This window comes from Triturus cristatus, chromosome 7 (genome assembly GCF_964204655.1).
Source record: "Triturus cristatus chromosome 7, aTriCri1.1, whole genome shotgun sequence".
Classification (NCBI taxonomy): Eukaryota; Metazoa; Chordata; class Amphibia; order Caudata; family Salamandridae; genus Triturus; species Triturus cristatus.
In genome coordinates, this window is record NC_140590.1 from 261,316,103 (window position 1) to 261,342,530 (window position 26,428).

Consider the following 26,428-nt stretch of genomic DNA (forward strand, 5'->3'; position numbering starts at 1 on the left):
CATTCTTCCTGTAAATCCAGTGTGAGCCAGATTGATAACCAGATGCCGCAAACCCTCTAGAGAATTGCATTCCTTCTGGTCCATGAAGAAGTTTTCCCTGGTTGGACCACCTTCTTGCTGCCAATGGGTCAGCTCAGATAAGTCTCCCAGTTCAGCTACCTGCTCCCCTGTCAGTACCGGGGCATTCCCCTCAAGGTCAGCCTCCTCCCAGACCGTGGGAACCTCAGGGACGGATATCCCGCACCCCTACCCTTTCTCTTGGCAGGAACCTGGGCCACTGTTTCAGGCTCCATGTCCTTCTGATCACCCCTTTCCGGCTGCCATTAACTGAGTGGTCATGCATGCCCCACTTTGGCAACCCAAGCATCTTCAAGTGAGACTTGAGCTCAACATTCCACAAGGACTGCTCGAGGTCATTACCTAGCAGACAATCTACAGGCTTGCAAGGGCTCACAACCACCCTCAAGGGACCTGAGACCCCCCCACTCAAAGGGAACCTGCGTCACCATACACTGGCACTCTGTGTTGCCCACAGCCAATACTTGGTGAAATGCCCCGGGGACTATTTTCTACTCAGATACCAGGTGACACCAAACTGAGGCGACACTGGCTCCAGTATCTCTGAGAGCCTCTACCCTCCTCCCATTGACGGTCACCCAGGAGCTGTATTTTTTAGTGTTAACAGGCACCTGGTTTCCTGGGACCATCTCACTGTCCCCTAGTGAGACAAAGGTAATTGCTGCTGGATCCCCACCCTCCTGTGGGCACCCCTCCTCCCCAAGTGCTATACTAGCAAACACCTTAGTCTGCCCACCGTTGGGTGGCTGTGCCCTTTGGCTCACTTGTGGGGGCCAGTCTCTGCAGTCTTTCCTGAAGAGACCCCTTGTTTCCTATCTCATGGGGGATGGGAACCTTTACCCGGGGTATTAGTGTGGGGCCCTTTAGAGAACTCTTGTGCTTTACCCTTGCCCCTCCCACTCTTCTGCTGGGGACCCTGTCCACCTTTGGAGGACTTTCCCCCAAACACCTTCCTGTGGACCCTGGCACTCACCCGGAGGTCCGCCTCCATTGCAAGCTTTCTGGGGTCAGTCAGCTTATTATCAGTTAAGTGCTGGCGCAGCTCCGCAAAACATAGCCTCCACAAGGGCTCCCACACAATCAAATTGTACAGACCCTGAAAATCTGTCACATTGCTGCCATTTACCCAACCATCCAATGCTCTGTAGAAATAATCCACACATTCCAACCATGTCTTGGAATCAGTTTTCTTACTAGACCTAAACTGCTCCCGGTAATTATCAGGAGTGAGATCATACTTAGTGAGAAGGGCCTCCTTCATGTCAGTGTAGGTGAGGTTGTACCCCTTACCCAAAGCCAGCAAAGTGTCTCTCCCCTCTTTTGAGAAATGAGGCCACAATCCTGCCCCCCAATGCTTTCAGGGACCCCATTCATGTGTATCTCTGCCTCATAGCCCTAAAACCACCTTTGTATGTAATCATCCTTTTTAAATTCCTTTTCTACAGTCTTGGGAATGTGCACAATCCTGTCTGAGTGCACTGAGGAATTGCTGCCACCATTAGTGCTGGATTTACTCTTTAATTCCAGCTCCTTGAGCCCATGCTCATGGTCTAGAACCATCTTCTGTGATTCCATCTTGAGCCTCTCAATCTCTATTTGATGCCTCCTAGCTTCCCCCGTTCTGTCCTCCAGCTCCTCTGGGGACACACCACTGCTTATATACAGCACTTCTTATGCACACACATATAAGTAAAGAACAGTACAACACAGGTTCTGTGGATCATGAATGAAGACGATGGTGTTCTTATTTGTAATGTTCAGTTTTAATGTTGATTTTCTGAGCAAGCCGGCCAACACGTGTTTCTTCAATGGGTTGTAGAAACCCTCGACTTCTTCAGGGCTGGAAACAACATGGAAACAGCTTATGTCATACATATGTTATCTTGAAAAAGGGGCTGTACAATAGAGAAAATACACCTTTTAAGAAGTCATTAGATTCAAAGGTGTGCCAGAAGTATAACTGGCCATGGAGGGAAGCACCCAAGTTCCAAATGGATCCAAAAGAAATTTTAGAAAAAGGAATTTTAGAGGAAGATCAAGCGTAAACCAAAAGAGCCCTTGTGATTACAGCATGAGGAGGCTCTAGTAGTGAGAGTTAATGAAAGGAAAGCCCGGTGAGTGATGAGTGAGAAGTTTATCTAAAAGTACTGAATCTTAAGTAAATTCAGGATTGAAATGTATTAGCCAAGTCCAATGTGGAGCATACGCAAGTGAAGTGCAATGGTGCCCGTGTTTGCCATAAAATCAATATTGAGAATATGCAACAGTCTACCTGTTGCGAGCCACGTAGAAGCTTAGACATGAGATAAATAACAAGGATAGGTCCTCTAATCAGAATCAGATATCCATGTGCGAATAAACATGGAGAATCAAAATATCAACACTAATATGGATGGCAGGTGTGAGTATACCAGCTCACCTTAAAACTGGTGATAATTCCAACCCGGCAGGTCATGTTTATTCTGCGATGCCAGTATGAATATGGTTCTCTATCATTGTATCGTGTGAGTCTGTAAAGTAACAGCTCACATGAGAAATCATTGTCTTCCAAGTTCACACATCAATTTAGCTACGAGACACACTACCCATTTCACAAAAGTACCAAAGTATCCATATTATTCCTAATTATATACCAAGGCCAAATATATGTGAGATTACTACTCCCCCTTGCTCACCAATAATTTCTCACCTAAAATCCTGATATCGACTGCCAATTCTGAGCTGATGGCCAAGTCCGGCACTTTGAAACCTCAATCAGGTAAAAATAAGGCACAATAAGTTGTCAGTATGTCTAAGACAAAGTAAACAAAAAAGATAAAAACCCAAGTTACTTGCAGTTCCAGAGGTAGTGATCTGTCAAGTTAACCAATAGATAAAGTTATTAACGTGAAGCTAGTCCCCTATCAGTTCTCACCTGCAGCGAGTGCGCCAGATTCCCCTCGTGTGTCTGGGATCCCGTTTCAACCAGATGCAGTTTGAACATGATCCGGAAGCGAGATATATCGCCAATGGAAGAGCAAAGACTAGAGTGTCAAACTCTCGTTCCTGGGAAAGTAGCCAGAGAAATATCACGTTCAAAGCGTAGTGTAATACGTGATGATGTATGCAGTGCACTTACATTGCGAGCATATATATGCTGAACTAGTGTGTCTAAGTAGAGATGTAGACAGAGGATTGAAGGAAAAATTAGGAAAAGGAAGCTGTGAAGAACACGAAAGTAAAAAAAGACATATAATTTACACATAATGCTTAATCTACATTATTTTGACTCTTACTTTGTGAGTCCATGGTCATAAAAACAGTGAGATTGAATATATACAGAATGTAAATTTGTATTGATAGATATTTGAGCAATATGGGGACATTTGTTGTAAGTTCAGCGTATATTTGCTAATTAAATATGGACACAAATAAGTAGATTATAAAACATTGGAAATTCACAATGTATGTGGTGCAAGGAGGTTAACTGTGTTACAGTTGCTGTTGAACAGAACACAATCAACAAATTAAACAAAGCAAAAAAGGGGTCACTGATCCTGTGGTAGAAACATCGCATGCTCATCAGATCACAAGTCAAAGGCGGCAGTGCAACCATAAGGTACTTAAGTTCTCTTTGCCTCAGAAACTTGTAATGAAGCACATATAGCCAAGCACCATTTTATGAACACATAACACATATTACATAAAAATATGTTTTTGAAATAGACAGTGTGAAGATTGTCAAGAGTGGGTACAGGATATTTAACAAATGTTGGCGGTTTCGGGAATATACTAAAAAGTTTTTGGGACACTTGACATTTGAAATCATAATTGTACATTTCTTAGAACAGAAAACCTGGACTGTGTGGTTTTGTTGATATAATTACCAGGTCCCGGTGAGTTGTTAATGCAAAAACTATGTGGTAGAGAGAGATTTGGGCCTTAGAACAGTGTTTTTATGTGATCGATGTAGACACTGTAAATCTTTCAATTGCCCAGGAAATAAGGCATCTCTCAATCACTGTTGAGACCTAGTTCAAATGTTTTCAGGCGCATTATCCAAATAGCTTCGGACCGTCTATGTCTTAGTTCCCGGTTCCCACCCCTAGGGCTTGGCTCCGTCAAATCAATTCCATAGAAGACAAAATGTTTGTGTGGACCTTGAGAAGGGCATACGCACACATGTAATGCCATTGGGTATCTGGGATCCTATTGTTTTACAGCTCGGTTATGCTCCCCAATCCTTTCTTTCAGGGGCCTAATGGTACTACCTACATATTTACATCCGCAGGTGCACTCCACTATATAGACTGCAAATTTTGTGTTGCAATTTATGTTCCATCTGATATCATATGTTTTGTTGGGACCAGAGAAAGGTCTCCTGTGGCTGGATACCCATCTACAGACACCACATGAACCACATTTATGGAAACCCAAAGTGTGTGGTGCAAGCCAAGTATCCTTGTTCTGGGATTTAGGATAACTAGGACTAAGCCTGGTCCTAAGTGTTCTTCCCCTTCTGTATGTGATTTGTGGCTGTTTATTAATATGCTTGGCTAGGGAAGCATCACTTGTGAGAAGTTTCCAGTGTCTGTTGAGACACTTGGATAATGCATCATTGTAGTCATTAAAGTCTGTAATCAGTCTCACTGTCTCAGCTTGTTCTGTGTTTTGCACCCTGTCGCGGAGAGTTTCCTCGCGTCGTATGTTCCTTGATTCTCCTCTCAACTTTTACAAGGTTTATGTGTGTGTAACATCTGTGTTTAAACCTGGATTTCATGGCTGATAAACATTTTTCAAACTTTTCTTCATTGCTGCAGTTTCTTCTGGCCCTAGTGAATTCAATGAAAGGGATGGCGGAGATCTGGTGGGAGGGGTGAGCACTGTTAGCATGTAGAATTGCATTGCAAGCCGTGTCTTTTCGAAAGAGGCGTGTATGTAGGGTGTTGTTGCTAATGTAAGGCTCAATATCCAAGAAGGTGATGCTGGACTCACTGCCCTGGTGCGTGAATTTTATGTCATAAGTATTGGTATTGAAGTAAGTACAAAATTGTTCCAGTTTTTCATGTGTGCCTGACCAGATAACAAGGCAGTCGTCGATGTAGCGACCCCAAAAAATTATTGAATCATTGAAGTGACTGCCTTTGTGGCCCGAGATCCATTCTTCCTCCAAGCGCCCTATAAAGAGGTTAGCAAAACTAGGTGAAAATTTAGAACCCATGGCGACACCTCTTTTTTGCCGGTACCACTGTCTGTCAAATAAGAACACATTATTATCAAGAATCAGAGCCATCATGGCCAGCAACATGTAAGTGTGCTGCCAATGCGTTGCAGATCTCCTATGTAAAAGATGCTGAACCGCCTTAAAACCCAAATCTGGTTTAATGCTTGTGTAGAGCGACACGACATCTAGAGTGGCTAGAGTAATTCCCTGTTCCAATGAGAAATCTGCCAGGATACTAAGTATATGCTTTGTGTCCCTTACATACAAGTGGAGATTTTGCACCAAAGGACCAAGAAAAAGAACTACATATTCGGCTATTCGTTCTGTGGGTCCCCCAATTCCTGAGACAATAGGTCTTCTGGGGGGAAAGGCAAGTGTTATGTAACAAACCACTGCTGCCTGGCCTGGAGGGACCCCCTGCTCCCAAAAGCGCATCTACCCTAGGAATAAACTCCTTTGCCTCCACACTAAGATCTCCAGACTGCCCACTGGCATGTCTGGCTGCTACCCAGGCCCTCAACGCCTTTTGTAGCTCCTTCTTCCTTTTGAGGCCTCTGACTTGGACCTTTAGGTTTTTACAAATAGCCTTCAATTCCTTGTAGATTTCCAACCTTTCCTCCTCAAAGGCCCCTTCTATGGATGCAATTGATGATTCTGCTGTACCAGGCATGATGCAGTAGGAAGTTCAAGTTCCAAAACGACAGGATCACAAAAATAGATCAAGCAAAACAGTATGTAGTACCTAGTGGTCTGCGATATGGTAGTAGTGCACACCAATCACTGTAGGTCAAGTGCAAATGTAAGCCCTACCCTTACGGCAGACAACCAGTGTTAGAAATGGGGGTCTCTAGTTGGCAATGGTTTGCACCTTTGTCCAATCAGGAACCCTTCCTTCTAGTCAAGATAAAGGGGATACACTACTGAAATAACCCCTGCTGACCCCCTTGGTAGCTTGGCACGAGAAGTCAGGCTTATCTCAGAGGCTGTGTGTGTAAAGCATTTGAACATAGCCAACAGTAATACAGTGAAAACACTGCAAATGGACACCACACCAGTTTTAGAAAAATCACCAATATTTATCTGTTCAAACAAGACCAAAACCATAAAAGACCAACATACAGTAATCAAAAATAGGCACTTTGCAAGTATGACTAAAAATGCAGTTCCTTGAAGTCGGTAGCTCCGTCTGGTGCTACAGCGGTGCTGAAAACAACAGAATCCGATAGTTGCGGCCGACCGTGTCAGTGCGGACCAGCGTTAGTGTCAGCAGACTCATACCTTTGGTTCTGGCTGACCTCGTTGGAGAGGAACGGTCGTGGCAACTGTCGCTGTTGTGATGTGAAGTGTATCTGTATGGCGTGCGGTGCCTTCAAGTCCCATGCAGCTAGAGGCTTGGTGATGGTCATCCAGTGGCATTGGTGAGACCAGGGCTGCGGTGTGGAGTGAGGCGGTGCTCGTGGCGGTGCTGATAAGTTACGGTGCAAGCAACAGTGCGGGTTGATGGGTTCCTGTGTCGGTCGGCCCAGACTGCGGTGTGGGATGGGGCAGTGCACCGTGTAACTTACGAGCAGTGCCCCCAAACCACTGTGTGGTCATGAGTGTCACGGTCAGCGGGCAGCAACGTTGTCAGTGAGACCAGGGCGGTGGTGTGAAGCGAGGTGGTGCGGTGCCCACAGGTCGCGGTGCAAGCAGTGGCTCAGTGGCGGTGGTGGTCATCGGTGAGACCAGGTTGCGGTGCGAAGGGTGGTGGTGACCTCTGCGGTGCCTTCAGGATATGGAGTCCGTAGTGGTGTCGGTGACAGTGTCGGTTGCTTTCCCCCTCTGAGGCAACTGAAAACCACGGTTCCAGAGGCAGTAAACAGAGGTAGGTGAAGTCTTTACTATCCCTGAGACTTTGTGAACAGGAGGCAAGTTCTATTTCAAGCCCTTGAAGATACTCAGCAACAAGTAAAGAAATTTCAGTCTAGTCCTTTCACTGCCCAAAGCAGAAGCAGCAACTGCAGGCCAACCCAGCAAAGCAACAACACAGCAAAGGGGCAGTACTCCTCCTGGCAGTTCTTACAGCTCTTCTTCTTGGCAGGTTCCTTGATCCAAACGACTTATAAAGTTCTGGGGTCTGGGCCCCAATATTTATACTGCATTTCTCTTTGTTCTCTGGGACACAGAGTGTCTGTGCTTAGTCCAAGCCTGTTTGGTCCTCTCTGGCCCAGCTTCCCAGCAGGAGGTTGAGACAGCATTGTCCAAGGCAGACCAGGCCCATTCAGGTGCCAGGAAATCTCTTCTCACTACTCTAAATGCGGCTAAGGTCTATTCAGCCCAGCCAAGACACATCCGGGAATGGCAGAACACACCTTAACTTCCCTCAGTTGCTGTCTGGTAGCAGAGTGATGATGGTTATTGATGATTGTCTTGATCTGATTAGATTGCTTGTACATTAGCTTATTGATTATTGGTGATGTTGGTATATGTACTAATACTATATGTTGGAGTCGTCATGTTGAGTTATATGTAGTGCTTCTGGAACTTGGGAGCTAGTAGCAGTTCCGTAGTAGGGCAGAGGGAAGTATATGCTGCTCTCGGGAAAGACGGGATTGTTGGTCCTGTACGTATGCAGGAAAGTCACATTGTCTGGATTCGGAATCAGTGACATTGTTATATGTTACTATTAGAGATATTTCTGGTATATAAGGAGTGCGTATGGTAGTGAAGGTTATCTGTGAAACTCTGGTTTTAAGTCCCAGGGATCCGTAAGGTTCGCCGTTAAAGCTTATCGCGGGAGAAGTAATAGGTATTCTCTGAGCTTGTTTGAGAAACTGGGTAGAAGTAAGCTGCTTGGTTGATGTGTGTTATAATTCTGTAGTGGAGCAGATTGTTCGCTGTTCTCGGGAAAAGCAGGATTCTGTGTGTATGTACTATATTTTCTTGTATGAATGTGCGTGAATGTTCGTATATTTAGTTGATTGTAAGACTCTTTGGACAAGTCCTAGAGGAAACAGTTAAGGAATGTATGAAAGAATTTCGTTGATTCTTGTGAAATAGATTTTCTTTACTATTCTGTGGTTAGCGAAGCAGACAATGGAGATGTTTATATGTTGTAACTAATAGATTTTGTAGAAATTTGACACGGAGTCTACTGAGAAATTTTGTAAAGGAGGGGTAGACGAGTGACAAGAGACAGGAGACAGAAGCGACTGCAGCGACTGCTGACGTCAAACAGACCGCGCTCTGATTGGATATTAGATCAGGATAGTGCTCGCGCTGAGATTGGTGCGTTGGTGTGAGCCGCGCAAGGATTGGTGGAGCTATTCTAGTGACGTAACGTTCCAGGATTGGTGCGTTAGTGTGAGTCGCGCTGTTATTGGTTGAAAAATCATATTGTGCAGTTGTATTACGGAAGGGATTAGAAAGTTTTGGTAAGCGTTAAAATGTATTACCAAGAGGAGAAAAAAAAAAATCTTTGTTCAGAAAGATTAAAAATTGGTTCGACAAGGATAAAGATGTTAAAACGAGAGAGGGTGAATTGTTACCTCCATCGAAAACGCCTGCATCCTTCATGGCTGCGAGATATGGGTATCATACCTGTATATGGTTGGAGAATTGGGTTAGGTATACTAAAGAAGATGGAGTTTTAGCATTTCCAGAACATGGTTCATTTAATCTGGCCGTGTTGAAAAATTTACGGGAAAAGATGTTATGTCTTGACCCAAGACCAAGGCCGACACAGTTCGAGGCTTTAGTGGAATGGGAAGAGGAAGTACATGAGCGAGAGAAACAGAGGTCTGGAGGCAACTATAGGTATATGTTCGGGAGGAGACATGGTCGTGAAACTCATCATGATCGAATGGCGAGATGCTAGTATGTCAGAGGGATTATATCCTGTGAGAACAGTTGAAGAGGGAGCAGAAAGAGTTCCTGATGCAGAAGTGAGAAGATATGGAGTTAATGAATATGAGGATGAGGTTTTAAAACACATGATTTACAAAAGACCACCTCCATATAGACCGGAACCAGAAGAGAGTACACCAGTTGTTTCTCCGATAAGAGATACAGTGCGTATCATTGAGACAGAAAAGGTGACACCTGAGTTAAGAAGTGGTAATCCTTTCAGGGAGAGAGAGAATAGAAGCAGTGGTGAAAATACGAGAGAATTAGCTAGAACTACATCGGAGTTGACTGAAAAGATCAAAAAACTGACAAAAAATCTAGACGCTGTTACGGTACCCGTAACCATAGGTCCGGTTATGCCTGTTTTTGATAAGCAGAGGACGGGTGAGAATGGTTTGGTTATTCCATATGTTGGGAATAGATTGACAAGTTTGGCTGGTCCTTCAGGAGATTCAGGGAAAAGGGCAGGAAAATTCAGACATGACACATGTAATGAAGGATTAGAGGAGTCTAATTCAGGACTGGATGCTGGTGAAGCTAGTTGTTCAGGGATGCCAATTTTAGAACCGCAGAAGAAAGTGGTTCCAGTGAGAAAATCTACTGAAATAACAGCTGAAGATTTGAATGAATGGATGAAAGTTCTTCAAAAGAAGGATAAAGATTCACAAGCAATTGATGTTGCTAGGTTACGTGTAGAATTAGAAGACCTTGTTGCAGGGACAGTTCCAACAGAAATTCTAAAAAATCATCATGATGGTGAATTATTGTTTATGTGTAAGAACATCACCTGGAGAGCGAGAAATACACATGACAGATTAAGAGCAATAGCAAATGACTATGGAGTTGACATTGATAAAGTGAAAGTTTTGCAGAAGTCTTACAGGATGGATTTCACAGACAAGGATATTGAAAATTGGAATGGTACTGGTAGAACAGGACAGATTAAAGAGATGATTGCTTTATTGCGGAAATGGGGTGATGTTGAGAAGTGGAAGGATAGATGGTACAAAAAGAGAGAAGGATCAGGGGATAGGACTTATTCAGCATTTCCTGTGAGAGAAAAGGAAAAACCAGTGGATACTTATCCTATGAGAGAAATACCTGGAGGAGGATATGTACATGTTCCATGGACCAGACAGGATATTTTATCATTTACGAATGATTTCCCTCGATTGAGAGAAAAGCCCGTCGAGTGGTATAGGCAGGTAGACAGGTTTGTGAAATTGTCAAAAGTGCTGTGGATTGACCTGAATAGTCTGTTTGATATAATTGTTCCAGCAGACTTGTGGGCTGAGTGTAAAATAGTTGTGAGTTGGCCTACTGAGGAATATCCAAGGGATCAAAGAACAGGAGCACCAGATCCAGAAGTAATGAGAAAGTATGAGCAGGTGATTGTATACCTGAAAAATAAAGTACCTCCAAAAGAAACAGACTGGGTTAAAATAGATCGAACACATCAGGAAGCAAAAGAATCAGTTCATGCTTTTTACGAGAGGCTGATACTGGCATTTAAGCAATTCAGTGGAGATGAACACCTGGGTGACAAGGATTTGAGTCATTTTGTATACAGATTTGTATATGGCCTGAGACCTGAGATTAGTGAAAGAATTCGTGAGCATACTGTGGATTGGCAGAGTAAGAAAATAGATGAGATTCTGAGACATGCAAAATACTTCAGTGATGAGATTGAAGCAAAACAGAGAAAGCTGAAAGAGAAAGCAATGTGGGCACAAGTGAAAGTTGCGGAAAGACAGGAAGCACAGTTGGTGGAACAGGCGAATAGTGCAGGAAATAATGCAGGGAATAGACCTAGGTATGCAGGGAAAGGAAAGGGGAATCTTGAGGAAGCTAAAAAGAAGTTCCCATGTCACAACTGTGGCCAACTGGGACATTGGAGATCTGAATGTACCAATCCACCATTAGTGAATAATGAGGGAAAATCCTTAAATCAACAGGTGCAGAACGAGGGGAATATTCAACAGCAGCAACAGCAGAAAGTTGTGAGACAGCAGAGTCAAGAGCCAAAACCGCCCTTGCCGCAGAATAGAGGAGCACAAAAGTATAATCCGGATTCGGGATTCTACAATGATGAGCAGGTAAACAAACCAAGGCGTTCTAACCAGGTACAACAGTACTTGTTAAAGAATGAAGGGAGTGAGTCTGAGGGTGATTATTGACGGTGCCGAAGAGAGGAGGAAGAGTGCATACTTGGTGCAACTCTAGAAATAGACCAGACAGGACCATTTGTGGATGGAAAAATAAATGAAGGTGTTACTTTTTTAGTAGACACAGGTGCGACAAGATCAACTGTCAGGTCAACAGATATTAGAAATCTTCCTCTCTCGGATGAAGCAATCCAAGTAGTTGGTGTAGCCAATACACAAATCAGAACACGTCTTACTGAACCAGTAAGAGTACAAATAGGGAAATTCTCAGACATGCACAGATTTATCGTCTGTGACACAAGTCCAGTGAACCTGTTAGGTAGGGATTTGTTATGTAAAATGAACTGTACAATTTTTTGTACACCAGATGGAATAGCTTTTGAAACACCAGATGAGGATGTTTTGTACCGAATGACTCTAGAAAATAGAGAGAGTGAGTTAATTGGTGCATATGCTGTGTTTGATCCGGAGGATTTGCCTCAAGAGTTGAGAGACACAGTGAAAAGGACAGTTTGGGATTTTACTGGAGAGGATGTGGGATTGATGAATAATGTAGATCCTGTGAAAATTTCAGTGAAAGAGGGAATTACTTATCCTAACATTCCTCAGTACAAAATGACACCAGAAATAATTGAGGGAATAACTCCTATAATTGAGAAAATGATTCAGCAGGGAGTTCTGAGAGAACTACTGAGTAGTCCGTGTAATTCACCGATAATGGGGCTAAAGAAGCCTAATGGGAAGTTCAGGATTGTACAGGATTTGAGAAAAGTTAATCAAATTGTGGTGGCATGTTGTCCTATTGTGCCAAATCCATCAGTGATTTTGTATCAGATTCCACATGATGCTGAGTGGTATACAGTGATTGATTTGTGTCATGCTTTCTTTTCAATTCCATTGCATCATGACAGCCAGACGATTTTTGCATTTAGATTTGGCCAGCGTATTTTAGCATGGTGTCGTATCCCACAGGGGTATACGGAGAGTCCTTCAATATTCAATCAGTTATTGAAAAAGTCATTGGAGAGTTTGATCATGCCTGAAAGTTCAGTATTAGTGCAGTATATTGATGACCTACTTGTGGCATCAAAGACACGTGAAGCTTGTGAAGTAGATACTATAGCTTTACTGAATCATCTGGCAGATGGAGGGTTAAAAGTATCTCCAGCCAAATTGCAATTCTGCCAGAAAGAGGTGCATTATCTTGGACATAATATTGAGAAAGGTCTGAGAAAAGTGACTGATGACAGGATCAAAATTATCAGGGAAAAGAAGGCCCCAAAGACCCAGAGGGAAGTGAGAATGTTCCTGGGAATGGTGGGTTATTGTCGTCAGTGGATAATTAATTTTTCGCTGATAGCAAAGCCACTGATTAAGCTGACTAAAAGTGAGATGACAGACCCATTGGAACTAGATAGGGAACAAATGGAAGCATTTGAAGAGTTAAAAAGCAGAATGTGTGAAGCCCCTGCTTTGGGTATGCCAGATTATGAAAAAGAATTTGAATTGTACTGCAGTGAGAGAAATGGATGTGCACTTTCAGTGTTAATTCAGAAGCATGGATTACTGAGAAGGCCTATTGCGTACTTCTCATCGACACTTGACCCTGTAGCTGTGGGTTTACCAGGTTGTCTGAAATCTGTGGCTGCAACATGCAGAAGCCTAGAACAGAGTGAGGGAATCATAATGGGATATCCTGTAAGGGTATTCGTACCTCATAATGTGGCAATTCTTTTGACGAGAAGCAGAACTCAGTACATGTCACATAGTCGGTTGACTAAATATGAGAAAGTCATTCTGGGAGCATCAAATGTGACTCTTGAGAGATGTGTGAATGTGAATCCAGCGACATTGTTGCCGGATATTGAAAATGTGGGTGTGAAAACAGAAGATGATCACAATTGTTTGGATGTGCTTGATTACTGTACAAAACCGAGACCAGACATAAGGGATCTTCCCTTGCATGAGAGTGATCATGTGTTGTTTGTGGATGGATCATGCCTGAGGAATGATGAAGGTGTGCTATGTGCAGCATATGCAGTGTGTAAGGTTTCAGAAGTAATGGAAGCATCATCATTGAAAGGAGTGAAATCTGCGCAAGTTGCTGAATTAGTTGCATTGACAAAAGCTTGTGAAATTGGGAAAGATTTGAGAACGACTGTGATGACTGATAGTCAGTATGGATTTGGAGTTGTGCATGATTTTGGCCAACTTTGGCTACAAAGAGGTTTCTTGACATCGAGTGGGACTCCAATAAAGAATGCTGAAGTGATTGGGAAATTACTTGAGGCGATACAGCTGCCTAAAGAATTAGCAGTTGTAAAATGTGCTGCTCATGGACAAGGAGATGATTTTGTGACAGTGGGCAACCGTTATGCAAATGACATTGCTCAGTATTGTGACAAAAATAACCAGTCCATTAATCGGGAACGAGAAGGTGAAATGTCTTTTTGTTCTGTGATGTTTACTAATGTCTTAGAGACATGGGATGAAGTGAAACAGTTGCAGGTTGAGGCAGAGGAGGAAGAAAAGAAAGATTGGATTAAGGCAGGTTGTGCCCCGAGAGAGACAGACCATGTTTGGGTCTATAGAGATGGCAGACCAGTAATGCCGAATTCCATGCTGTCAGCAATGGCAAGGATGTATCATGGCCAGGGACATTTGGGAAGGGATTCAATGATTAGGTCTTTTAAGCAAACCTGGTACAATGCAAAGTTCAGGACAATTGCAGAAAGTATCTGTCAAAGATGTTTGATTTGCCAGCAATTTAACACTGGGAAGAAGACAGTGGTGAGTCTGGGAACAATAGGCAGAGAAGGAGGTCCTTTTACAAGAATGCAGATTGATTTCATTGAAATGCCCCAAGTGAACAGACTGAGATATGTACTAGTGGTAGTCTGTTTGTTTTCAAGATGGGTTGAGGCCTATCCGACTAGGAGAAATGATGGAGTAACAGTGGCAAAGTTACTGTTAAGAGAGTTGATTCCTAGGTACGGATTTCCGGTAACGATTGAGTCTGATAGAGGTAGACACTTCTATAATGAACTCATGAGTTTGATTTGTGAAGCATTAAGCATACAGCAGAAGCTACATTGTGCATACAGACCAGAGGCTTCTGGTGTGGTTGAGCAGATAAATGGCACAATCAAGAACAGGATTGGTAAGATGTGCTTAGCCACTGGCATGAAATGGCCGGATGTCTTGCCTCTAGTGCTAATGACTATTAGATCTACTCCAGATAGAACTACTGGTTTAAGTCCGCACGAAATCATAATGGGACGTGCAATGCGACATGCATATGTACCTGTCAATAAGTTGATGACAATAACTGATGACATGATTTTGGATTACTGTAAAGGCCTGGCTGACGCAGTTCATTCTGTGTTTCACCAGATTGGAGAAGAAGCTACTACACTTGAGAAGAAGCAAGCTCATGATCTGAGTCCAGGAGACTGGGTGAGGATTAAAGTTCACAGAAGAAGAAATTGCTTGGTTCCGAGGTGGGGAAGACCAAGACAAGTCATTCTAACTACGACGACTGCAGTGAAGTGTGCTGGTGTGAAAAACTGGGTGCATGCGAGTCATACTCTGAGAGTTCCAAACCCAAAGGATGGGACTGGTCGAGAGTATTTTGAAGAGTCAGATTCCAGTGATGATGAAGACCCAGAACCAGTGAGAAAGAATCAAAGTTCAGGAAAAGACGCAGAAAAGGCTTCAAGTTCAAGAGAAACATTGAGAATCTCAGAAAGGAGATCAGATTCTGAAAGAGAGCCTGAAGTTCCAAAAAGCAGTGGAGGAAAAAGAAAAGAAAAGAGCAGTTCCACAGAAATTACTCCTGAATCAGAGGAGGAGGAGATTGAAGAACCACTTGAGATTATATCTGAAGAAGTAGGGTCAGAAGAAGATAGAGAGGGACAGATTGCGGAAGACCCCCGAGGAGGTGTAGGGAATACTTCTAATAAGCTAGGTGAAGGGACAAGTAGACAGCAAGAAGATTGCGTGTTGGAGACCCGAGGAGGGAAAGAAGTAGGGAAGTCTCAAATAGTGGTGAAAAAGACTGTGGAGCGAAAGAAAACTGCTGAAGAACAAGAGGCATTTGAAACAGAATCGGATGAAAGTGAGAATGGAAAATCAGAGGGTCGAGTTCTGAGAAAGAGAACTTGGATTGGAGAAAGAAATAATACAGAAACAAGACCAAAAAAGGTCGTAAGAGGAGATTTTTGGCCTAACAACAGAGTAAAGAGGCTGAGATACAGATTGATAAGAGGAAATACATTGAAAGCTGAACAAGTGAATGAAGTGTCGAGTCAAAACGAAGTAAAAAGGAAGGAACAAAAGGAGTCAAGAGAACCTGAGGAAATAAAGAGAATTAGAAGACCCAACCAAAAGTACAGATCACCGGAATGGTCTTATGTGGCACTGTCTGAAGAAGGAGAAGAAGAAACAGTGACTCGAGATAATCCGGAGGGGATCTTGAGAAAAGTGGTTGAGGAAAAGGAAAAATCTGTTGGAATCTTAAAAGTTATCCTGACTGACATTGGAGAAGAGTCAGATGCACAGGATGTTGTTGATGATCTGATACAATTTGATGTTGCTGAAGAAGGAGGAGTGAAAAGTGATGAATATCCAAATTGAGTGAACTGAAGAAATCACTCGGAAAAAGTGAAAAGGAGAAAGTCTGAAATTCAGCTGTCTGAAGTAATCCAAAGTTTGAGAAATTACAGTAGTGGAGTAGTAGAGGCTAAGTCAAAAGACAAGGTCAAAGTAGTAAAATGGCTAACATAGAGAATAATCAAAGTAGATGTGCCTTCTTAAGAAGATGGTGTAGAATGTGCTGCTGCTGTACTGGATTATTAATGCAACTATGGGGTATTTTAGCTTTATTAGTTACATTTAGAGTTTCAATAGGTACATTTGAGATACATACTGAGAATGAGACAAATGTAGAAAAGAATTCGCAAAAAGTAGTTCCAACTAGAATTAGTAATACTTACATGCATAAAGATAGGTCAATTAATGATTTTTCTAGTAATGTTTTTTTAATGTTGTTATACGAATATGTGAAAACAATGGAAGTAAGGGATTGCTACGTTTGTATGCAATTACCTGCATCCGTTTCAGAGGGTGTTACTTATCATCATTTACCAGCTACGTATGGAATTTCTTGTAGTGTATTAAGTAGTGTTTTTTATTTGTTAGGGAAAATAGATTATAAGATGTCTAACAAAGATAGTATTTTTGGGCACTTGCCAATGAACAAAGAGTTGAATCCAGCTAAAGAAGCTAACATTTTTGGTGAGATTTTTATTGAGAAAGAAGAATTAACATTAGATTACATTTTTAAGAATAATTTAACTTGTAGTTTGGAAGAAGAGGAGAAAGCTTTCCTGAACATGGTGGAGGAAAGGAGATTGAGTATGCATGAAAAGGCAGGGAAATATAAAGTGAGTGAGACAATTTGGGACATTGAGATGGGAAAAGAATTGAGAAATGGAGCTAGTCCAACTTTAGCTTTAGATGCACCACAGAAGGGTAAGCTGTGCATTACAAGAGGGAAATCCCAATATGATACATATTTTGTTGGGACTAGTGAATGTCATGATACATACTTTATTGCAACAGGATGGGGTTTCAGAGGTGGAGAAGATACAATTTTTCCAGGAGTGTATTATGTTTGTGGGAACAAGGCTTATTACAAGTTGCCTGACCATTGGTATGGCACGTGTTATGTGGGCCTGGTTTTTCCAAAGATTTTTCATATAGATAGAATAGAAGATGTAGAACATATTAATTTACTAATGCGCTTCAAGAGGGAAACTTGGTCTGAAATTGTGGGTGACATTTTTGGAGCTTTAATTCCAGCAGTGGGAATTTCTTTAAATGCTAATGGGATTCGGAAACTGTCAACAGTGGTGGATCGCTTATCGATAAATACCGCTGGAGGGTTTCTTTTGGTGAATACGGAACTAATTGCCGTGCGTGCTATGTCTATGCAAAATAGACTTGCTCTTGATATTCTATTGGCTAAGGAGGGTGGAGTTTGTGGAATGCTGAAAGTTCAACATTGTTGCACTTACATTCCAGATGAAAGCAAAGACCTGAAGGTCTATATCAAAAATATTACTGATTTGCATGAAGAATTAGTACCACTTGAAGCTGAAAGTATCTGGACTAAATTAGCTAATAAGGTGATAGCTGTTAAGAGTTTTATTGCAAAAATAGGTAGTACTATTATAGGTAAGATATTGTTTCCTTTAACTTGTATAATTGTTGCTTTATTGATATTGAGATTGGTGTGTTTGTGTTGTAAAAACAGGGGAGGGAAAAAGAAATTAATTAAAAGAAACAATGAAAAGAGAAATAAAAGGTTGAAAAGAGAACTACAAGAAATTGAATTAGAAGAATTAAGGGAGAGTGTCTACTTAGAAACAAAGAGGGATGATGAAAGAGTGTCTGGTGTGTAGTGTTGTGTAAGGAGGAAAAAGACATTTCCAATTTCTCCTAAAATGGGACTAAATTTTCACTAAATTTTTTTTTGGGGTTATTTGGTGATAAAATCACCAAAGGGGGGATTGCTGGAGCAGGATTTTCTAATGAAAATCTATAGGGTTTTGAAGCTCTGGTTTGTCTATTTGTCATAAGTTAACATTATTAATTATTAATTACTAATTATTTGTTTTGTGTAAGTGTTTTACTTACCAATATGTATGTATGTATTAACAAGAGAGAACTACACGTGGGAACGCGTATGTGTTGCTATTAACAGTGTGCATGTTTTATTAAATAAACGTTGCTGAGTGCTGTTTATTTTAAGCACGAAACGCTTTTGAATTAATGCTTTTCTGTGTTGCTAAAGCTAGATAATTACATACACATAAGGGTATTAGTGGGGTTAACACTGTTTAATCACTATGCTGTGGTAACGTTGTTTTGTCTCTTTTAATTAAGATGGTCCATTTTGGCCTAACCAAACATGTCCGCCGTTTGCAGCCTGGCCTCGAGTGAGAATTTGTGATGAGAAGGCCTTGCTGAACACATTTGATCACAGTCCTTGCCTGGTTAAAACTTTCCGTGAGGACAGCAGCAGTTCTGGGCAGGTTTCCAGATGTATTGGACAGCCTTGGAGGACAAAGGAACTGTTAAGAAAGAACTTTGAGCATTGTGTCATCGCTGAGGAAATGTGGTTGTTAAAGGATACATTTTTATTTTTGGTTCCTGTTCTGTCTTTTTATTTTTGTGATTTCCTGAGCGGAGATTTTCCAAATGTAGCGATGCTACATCCTTTCCTGCTCGCTCTGCTCAGCGGTTTGGCGGATGTGGAAACATTTAATGTTTCTTTAATATTGTAAGTTTCATTGTAAATATACTAGACTAGAGAGGGTCTGCGTTCATTGCATTCGGGATTTTGATGCCCAAACCTGCGTTGGTGAGAATCGATGCTGAGAGGACGGTGACTTGGGAGATTTCTACTGAGAGACTTGTCCTGATGACCCATTCTGACATTTAGCTAGAATAGGTAATTATGAGAAAATGATTTATTCTGATTAATTTCTTTTGACTAATTTTAGATAAAGAATCATAATTTTAAATACGATGTTGGTGATTATTTCTTGTCAATTATTGAGTACTCTATTTGATTATTGATGTATAGATTGTTTAGATTATGACAATTGCAATAGCTAGGTCTTATCGACCTCGATGTAGATGTGGGGTTTAGGAGTTTTCTTTCCACAGGTTCAATGCTGGTAGAGTATTTGAGTGTATGTTAGTGAAATGGGCCCTAGTGTATGGTGAGTGTATGTGCGTGTAACTGTGAAATTACTCTATCCGTGGAAGTAGGGAGATTTTGTACACCCCAATCTGCATCAAATGCACATCCCCAGCCCCTGTCACTACAAAGCCAGACCATCATTCCACAACCCAGCAGAGGCACACAGGATGGCTAAGCAAGAAAATACCTACTTTCTAAAAGTGATATTTTCAAACACCAAACATAAGAATCATCTTTACTAAAAGATGCATGTCTATATTCTGAGTTCAGGCACACTAAACTCTATTTCTCTATCTTGTCCCAATGAGAAGATACACTCTTAAAATGTTACTGAGTATTCCCCTTTCAATCCTATAAGACAGATAGCCTTTAACAGTGAAAAAAAGAAGTATACTGTATTTCACAATCAGGACATGTCACACACACCAGTACAGTCCTACCTTTCACATACACTGCACCCTGCCCAGTACATTGGACCTACCTTAGGGGTGAATCACATGTACTAAAAGGGAAGGTTAGGGCTTGGCAAGTGGGTGCACTTGCCAAGTCGACAAGGCAGTGAACACTGCGTGCAGACACTGCTGTGGCAGGTCTGAGAACCCTTTGAAAGACTGCTCGTGTGGGTGGCACAATCAGTGCTACAGGCCCACTAGCAGCATTTGATTTACAGGCCCTGACACTCTCACTGCACTTTACTAGGGACTTACCAGTAAATCAAATATGCCAGTTATGGAAACACCAATAAGAAAGTACGTTGGACACGAAACCAGCAAAAACAGAGTCAAAACCGGGAGGTCATAGAGCAAAAAGACAAGGGAAACACGCCAAAAGATGCCAGGTCTAACACATGTAAATAAATTCATATTTTAATTTCTGTAGGAAATCTGTGGTGTATGTGCCTTAAACAAAGTGAGGAGTGATAAAGAGCAGGATTAAAGGTGATTGACCATAGTATGTGCGTTTTGCACAAGAAGTAAGTCCATTCTGCACTAGTTTGCTTCTCATGTAATACTCAATGAAACAAACATTTTGCTAGAATCCAAAATCTTTGTATCACTAATGAAGTGGAAAAACATTGCAAAAACAGTGCATGCCTCCATTGTTTTTCAATTGTACTTAAGTGCGTAACAGGGTTTTGAGCAGCAAAATGCTGCTGAATTTAAATCCTTTAAAACGAAAATGGATAATTGTTTTGCACTATTTTTGGTGCGTACATTATAAAAAAAAGAGGGAACTAATTATCACTTAAACCTCTCCCATCTTGCTTTACTTGAAAAAAAGGACAAACTTATTTGCTCAATTTCTCACTATGTAAACACAACACAAAGTAGCATGTAATCAATATGAATGATGTTTGCTTTAATAGAAATGTTTTAATTAGGAGCAAATCTTGTTTGTTTGAATTTTTTCCAACCAAAATGTATTTTCCCTCTATTGCTGCACAGGTCAGAGCTTGAGGTAATCTGGCTGTATGTGTCATATGTGACTGCAATAAATGTGCTTACATGGCACAGATTGTGACTCCACAGGGTGCCGGCTGAGAATGTCAAGCCATGACATAATCAGATACCGTTTGATAAACAAACACTAGGTTATTAGTTGCAATGTGACATTTGTGAATGCACAGACACTTGCAGAAGACATTCACTGTGTCCACCATCTTGATGACAGTGTGGACGGGAGAGAGGGAAGTGAGGGTGGAGCAGTCAGTAACATATGGCTGAGGGTAGTTTGGGGTGGGACAGCACCTCTCTCTCAAAGTTACACTCTTAGAAAGAAGTCGTGTTAGAAACATTATTTCGTCCGTTTATTTCTTAGAGGTGCCGTTTTACCAATTGCCAATAACATCATTGGGTGTAAACCTAACACCCCTCACCCAGGCCCTCTGTCCTGCTGATAGATTGTTCTTACAAGGAATCATATTTGGACCAGTCCAAAAAAAGTTGAACATTTCCGGCTGACCACTTTTATATGGTTTCATCTGGATCCCTCCAATTGGCTGTTATGTCGGACTTGCATTGAACTGCCACGGAAACAATTCCTGTTGATTTCAATTGTAAATCGGAAATGGTAATTTGTGTCTAATGGTGGCTAATGTTTTTTTGCTATTTTTTTATAACCAGTAGAATTTCTCGCATTTTTTCCCCTAGATGGACAGGGCCCTATTGAGAAATGGGATGTCAGAGACAGCTAGCTGTAAATGTTTTTGTACTTATCAATAGAAAACAAGGTTCACATCATACAGCAGCTCAGGCACTCCTAGTGACACAATCGTTGCCAAAAAACAGGGCAATATGTTATAGGTTTACAATCTTTCCATGATCACGTAAATCCCAAAAATAAAGACTTCAGCTAAGCAATTATAAATTGTCACAAAATGCACTATCACTTGAATCGCGAAACTACACTTGCATATGGCGGACACAGGCAAGATCTAAAAATGTCCTATTACTTATCTTATCTTCATTACTCCAGGTCCTGTTGTCCTCGTCCCCTTCATACTAACAATTGAGATAATTTATCTCACCGACAGAAAAAAGAAAAGAAGGAATGCTGGTACACCCCTCCCCCACCCCCTACTGGGAGTACATAACCTTACTCTACCCAGCATTCCTCCTGAACCACCAAGCCCCAGATGAGGGCCGGGAAGCCCAGGAGGGAGGGAGGGAGGGATGCCATGAAGGGGATGAGGACATCGGGCCCCGGAGAAATGAAGATTACCGGTAAGTAATAGGACATTGCCCGCAGGTCCCTCCAGTCCTCATTCCCTTCATACTAACAAGTGAGAATACCCAAGCAGCAACCGGCCATCATCACACAACAAACCACCAGGACACAGAGCCATAGCAAACCCAGCAATTTATTGAAACAGCACACAAAAGAAAAGAAAGGGGAAGCAGGGGCATACAGCCCATAGCACCCCCAAGCCAAAGTTAGCGTCATCCCCCAGAACATTCGGAATACGGTAATGCCTAACAAAGGTATTAGTAGATGCCCAAGTGGCTGTCCTACAAATCTCAGAAAGGGACACCTCATGAACTTCCGCCCAAGAAGCCACCACCCCGTGTCGAATTCCCCGAAACCCCAGCCGGAGGAGGGGAGCCCAAAAGGGAATAGGCCAACATGATGACTTGTTTCAACCAGCGACCAATGGAGGAAGTGGAAGCCCTACACCCCCTGGAAACCACCCCAAAGGAAACAAACAGGGAGTCAGACTGCCGAAAAGTACGGTCCACATAGATCCGTAACGCACGGCAAACATCTAGCAAAGACCAGGAAAGATCTCTATCCACCTGATCCGCACACAGAGCTGGCGAGACCAGCTCCTGGGAGCGATGGAATTGGGAAGAAACTTTGGGAAGAAAGGACAAGTGCAAACGAAGAACCATGCCATCCTCGGAATAGGAAAGAAAAGGCTGCCTAGCCATCAACGCCACCAACTCCCCAAGGCGCCTAGCCAAAGTAATAGCCACCAAAAAAACAACTTTGAAAGTAACAAACTTCAGATCAACCTCCCCCAAAAGCTCAAAAGGTGCAGCCACCAAAGCCCTCAACACCAAAGAGAGGTCCCAAAGAGGAAAAGAAGGCCGAACCACAGGATGAGAAATGGAAAAGCTGCGTTACAAACAAGAAACCAGGTCATCAACATCCAGCAAATTCCCCCAAGGCGAACGGAAAGCCCGGATAGCCGCCCACTGGGCCCGGAATGTGTTGACAGACAGACCTTTCTCAAACCTCTCCCAAGGAAACTGGGTAACATCAGGCAAAGGACAAACCAAAGGAGACAACGTCAGACCCAAACACCAACGTTTGCCCTAGTGACGACCATAGGATTTAAGAGAAGATGGCTTCCGGGACTGCTGAATCACCAAAGCTAAATGCTCAGAGATACCCCTACTCCTCCACTCCGGCCTTTCAACTTCTAGACCGACAGACGAAGCCGCCGGAGGGACAACATCGGAGTGGACCGTAAGGGAGACGGAGGGAATGGGAAGAACCAAGTACCCTGAACAGCCAACAACTTCAGAGTGGAAAACCACGACTGGCGGGGCCAGAACGGCACCACCACCACCACCTCCCAATCCTCCATCACCAACCGAGACAGAAAGCGAGGGATCAGAGCAATGGGAGGAAAGGCATACAGTAGCTGACACGGCCAAGGGAGGGTCAGAGCATCCACCCCCCACGACCCTGCCGGAGGGACACAGGAGCAAAAGCGGGGAAGCTGAGCATTGAGCCGGGAAGCAAAGAAGTTGAGATAAGGAAGACCAAACCTCACGCACACCAGGCGAAAGGCCACCGGAGTCAAAGCCAGCACCTGGGAGGTGGGGAAGTACTGACTGAAGACATCCGCTACCCCATTGTCCACTCCGTCAGCCGTCAGAGACAAGAGGTGCCCCTCCGCCCAGAAAAACAACAGGGACACCACAGCATTCAGGGACTTGGACCGGATACCCCCCTGGTGATTCAAGTAGGCCACCGTCACCGTGTTGTCTGAATGAACCAGCTCATTGCTGTTCAACAGCTGACTCCGGAACCCCATGACTGCCCAGGACACAGTCGACAACTCCCGCCAATTGGACAACCGCCGACTCTCCAGAAGAGACCAATGACCCTGAAGGAAGTCCAACCCCAGAGTCGCCCCCACCTCACCGCATTGGCATCCGTTGTGAGGACAACCGGAGGGAAGGACTGCAGAGGAAGACCCCTGGCGAGATTGTCTGACACCGTCCACCAGCGCAGAGCAGGGAGGATCTAGAGAGACACAGGAACCAAGAGGGACAAATTGCGAGACAATGGATCCCACCGAGCCAACAGGAAGGACCAAAGAGGCCGCAGATGGAAATGTGCCCAAGGCACCGTGAACACCGTAGCCGCCTTCAGTCCCAGAAGGCGCAACCAGAGACGGAGCGGAAAGGAAGGACCCTCCAGAAAATGACGAACAAGAGAGTACAAGGTCACCGCCCGAGGCACCGGCAGGAAGACCCGATTCAGATCGGTGCGTAAACGAGCCCCTATGAACGTCTAGTCCTGGGAAGGCACCAGCTGACACTTGGGGAGATTCAATAGAAACCCATGGGCCCTTAATGCAGAACACACCAAGTCCTGAACCTTCAACAACTGATCCCTGGAAAGGGCATGAAGGTGCCAATCGTCCAGGTAAGGGTAAACCAGAACACCCTGAAGATGAAACAAAGCCACCAATTACCCCACTACCTTGGTGAAAACCCTTGGGGCCGAAGGGCAGCACCTGAAACTGATAATGCCTCCCCTGAATACAAAACCTCAGGAACCGACGAGGCAGGGGGTGAATCAGGACATGATAAGAGGCGTCCTGAAGGTCCAGGGTGCACATAAAATTACCCGGGAGAACCAGGGGAATCACCCGCTGGAGAGTCTCCATCTTGAATGGTAGATGTAATACAAATTTGTTCAGGGCCTTAAAAATCCAGGACAAGACGGAAACCCCCTGTCACCTTGGGGACTGGGAAAATTATGGAATAAAGCCCCAGACCCCTCTCCACAGGAGGGACCTCCTGCACCGCCTCCTTATCCAGCAGAGCCTTGACCCCCAGACACAGCTCCGACCTCTTGGACGGACAAGACGGCCAGGGAGTCGGATGGACCCCAGAGTCCGGAGGAGGAACCGAAAACTCGATGAGGAACCCCATCTTCACAATGTCCAGCACCCACAAATCGGAACAGGAGTTCATCCAGGCTGGAAGAAAGAACAGAAGCCGAACTCCTACCAAGGATCCGGCGTTGGTCGCCAGATAGTCAGGAGCGAGGCTTTGCTGGAGGAGACTTTGCTTTCTTGTCCCGACCTTTACCATACTGAAACCGCCCCCTGCCACGAGAAAACTGCCTGTGAGAGGGAGTATGGAAGAAGGATTTGGGCTTCGAAGACACAGCCACAGAGGAAGACTGCTTGAACGAAAAAGAATGCTTCTTTTCCTTAAAAAGACAATGCAGTTTGCCCTTCAACTCCTCCTCAAATATCATGGTACCCTGAAAGGGCAACCGCAGGGCAGAAGACTTCTGGGCCGAATCCGTTTTCCAGTCCTTCAGAACCAAGTTGCGGCAAGCCGCCACACAAGCCCAGCCAGAAAGGGCCGAGGCTCTCACCACGTCGAAAAAAACATCAGACAGGAACTCCACCTGCCGCTCAATATGTTCCAGAAGCCCTGAACAGTCAGTAGAATCATCCACAGACCCATACACTGACTTCATATCCGAAATAAGTGACTGAGCCACATAAGTCCCATAAATGCCAGCCCGGAGCGCTAGATGGGAACCAGAATAGACCTTCCGCAAGAAAGCGTCCACCTTCTTGTCCACGGGATCCCTGACCACTACGTCCCCATCCAAGGAAGTACGACCCACCAGACTGGCCACAAAAGAATCAATGGGAATGGAGCCAGGCAAGTCTTTGGCCATATCCTGAAGAGGATAGAGTTTCGCCATGAAACGAGGAACCATAATGCAATCAGGGTCCCTCCATTCCCTGATAAGCAACTCCCAGATATAAGGATGGACTGGAACATCCACTGCAGCAGTGCTCTGGAACTGGCGAAGCAAGGAACCCCCAGAAGTGCTCGGGGCATCGTCGCAAGGAAACTCCATATTGGACTTCGCATGCTTCAACAAGTCCGGCAACAACTCCTTATCAATGTACTTGCCCTTCAGTTCATCACCCCCCAACCACTCCTCCTCAGAAGCAGAAGAAATCGATGGTGGAGCCAGACCAGAACTACTGGGCTTAGGAGCGCCACCCATTTCCAGCAAGGACTCCTTAATGAGACGTTTAATCTTGGCCTCACTCCCTTCCGTACGCCGTCTGGAACGCGCAGGAGACGGGGAAGAAGAAGAAACAGAAGAAGACGAGGATGAAACATCAACATGCTTGCTCTTCCTGGCATGCTTCCCCATGGCAAGTGCAGGACCGCAGGGCAGGAAACACAGGGAACAGACCCCAACAGGGAATCAGCAGAAAAGTCAGTAATGCAAAGTCCAGAAGAGCGTCCCAAACAGAGAAGCCCAACCAGCAGCGCACCAACCAGAACCCCGGGTACTGAACAGTAGTCAGACCTCCTCTTCCAAATCCAAAAATTGAAGGAGACGGACACAAAGTGGACCACCCAAGGCAGAGACCGCAAGCAGCACCACACAAACGCTCCCAGGATTGAAGAACAGCAGGAGACGACAAACCAGCAGCGGAAAGCAAAATGAACAAGCAACCATTGTGCGGTACTTACAGAAGAGCCGGCAAGCACCCCACACCAACGCCACCAGCCGAACGTGAAGAGGCGCCTGACTTCCTGCCCC

At 43.8% G+C, this 26,428-nt stretch overlaps 1 long non-coding RNA gene across 1 annotated transcript; it reads right to left on the minus strand.

Annotated features, from left to right (window-relative positions):
- Positions 1-2,767: 2,767 nt before the first annotated feature.
- On the minus strand, positions 2,768-26,416 carry LOC146809358 (uncharacterized). The gene is made up of 3 exons (XR_014965545.1): positions 26,359-26,416; positions 2,993-3,123; positions 2,768-2,869 (listed from the first exon to the last, which is right to left on the minus strand). It is a non-coding gene; the product is annotated as an uncharacterized LOC146809358 (long non-coding RNA).
- Between the last annotated feature and the right edge of the window lie 12 nt (positions 26,417-26,428).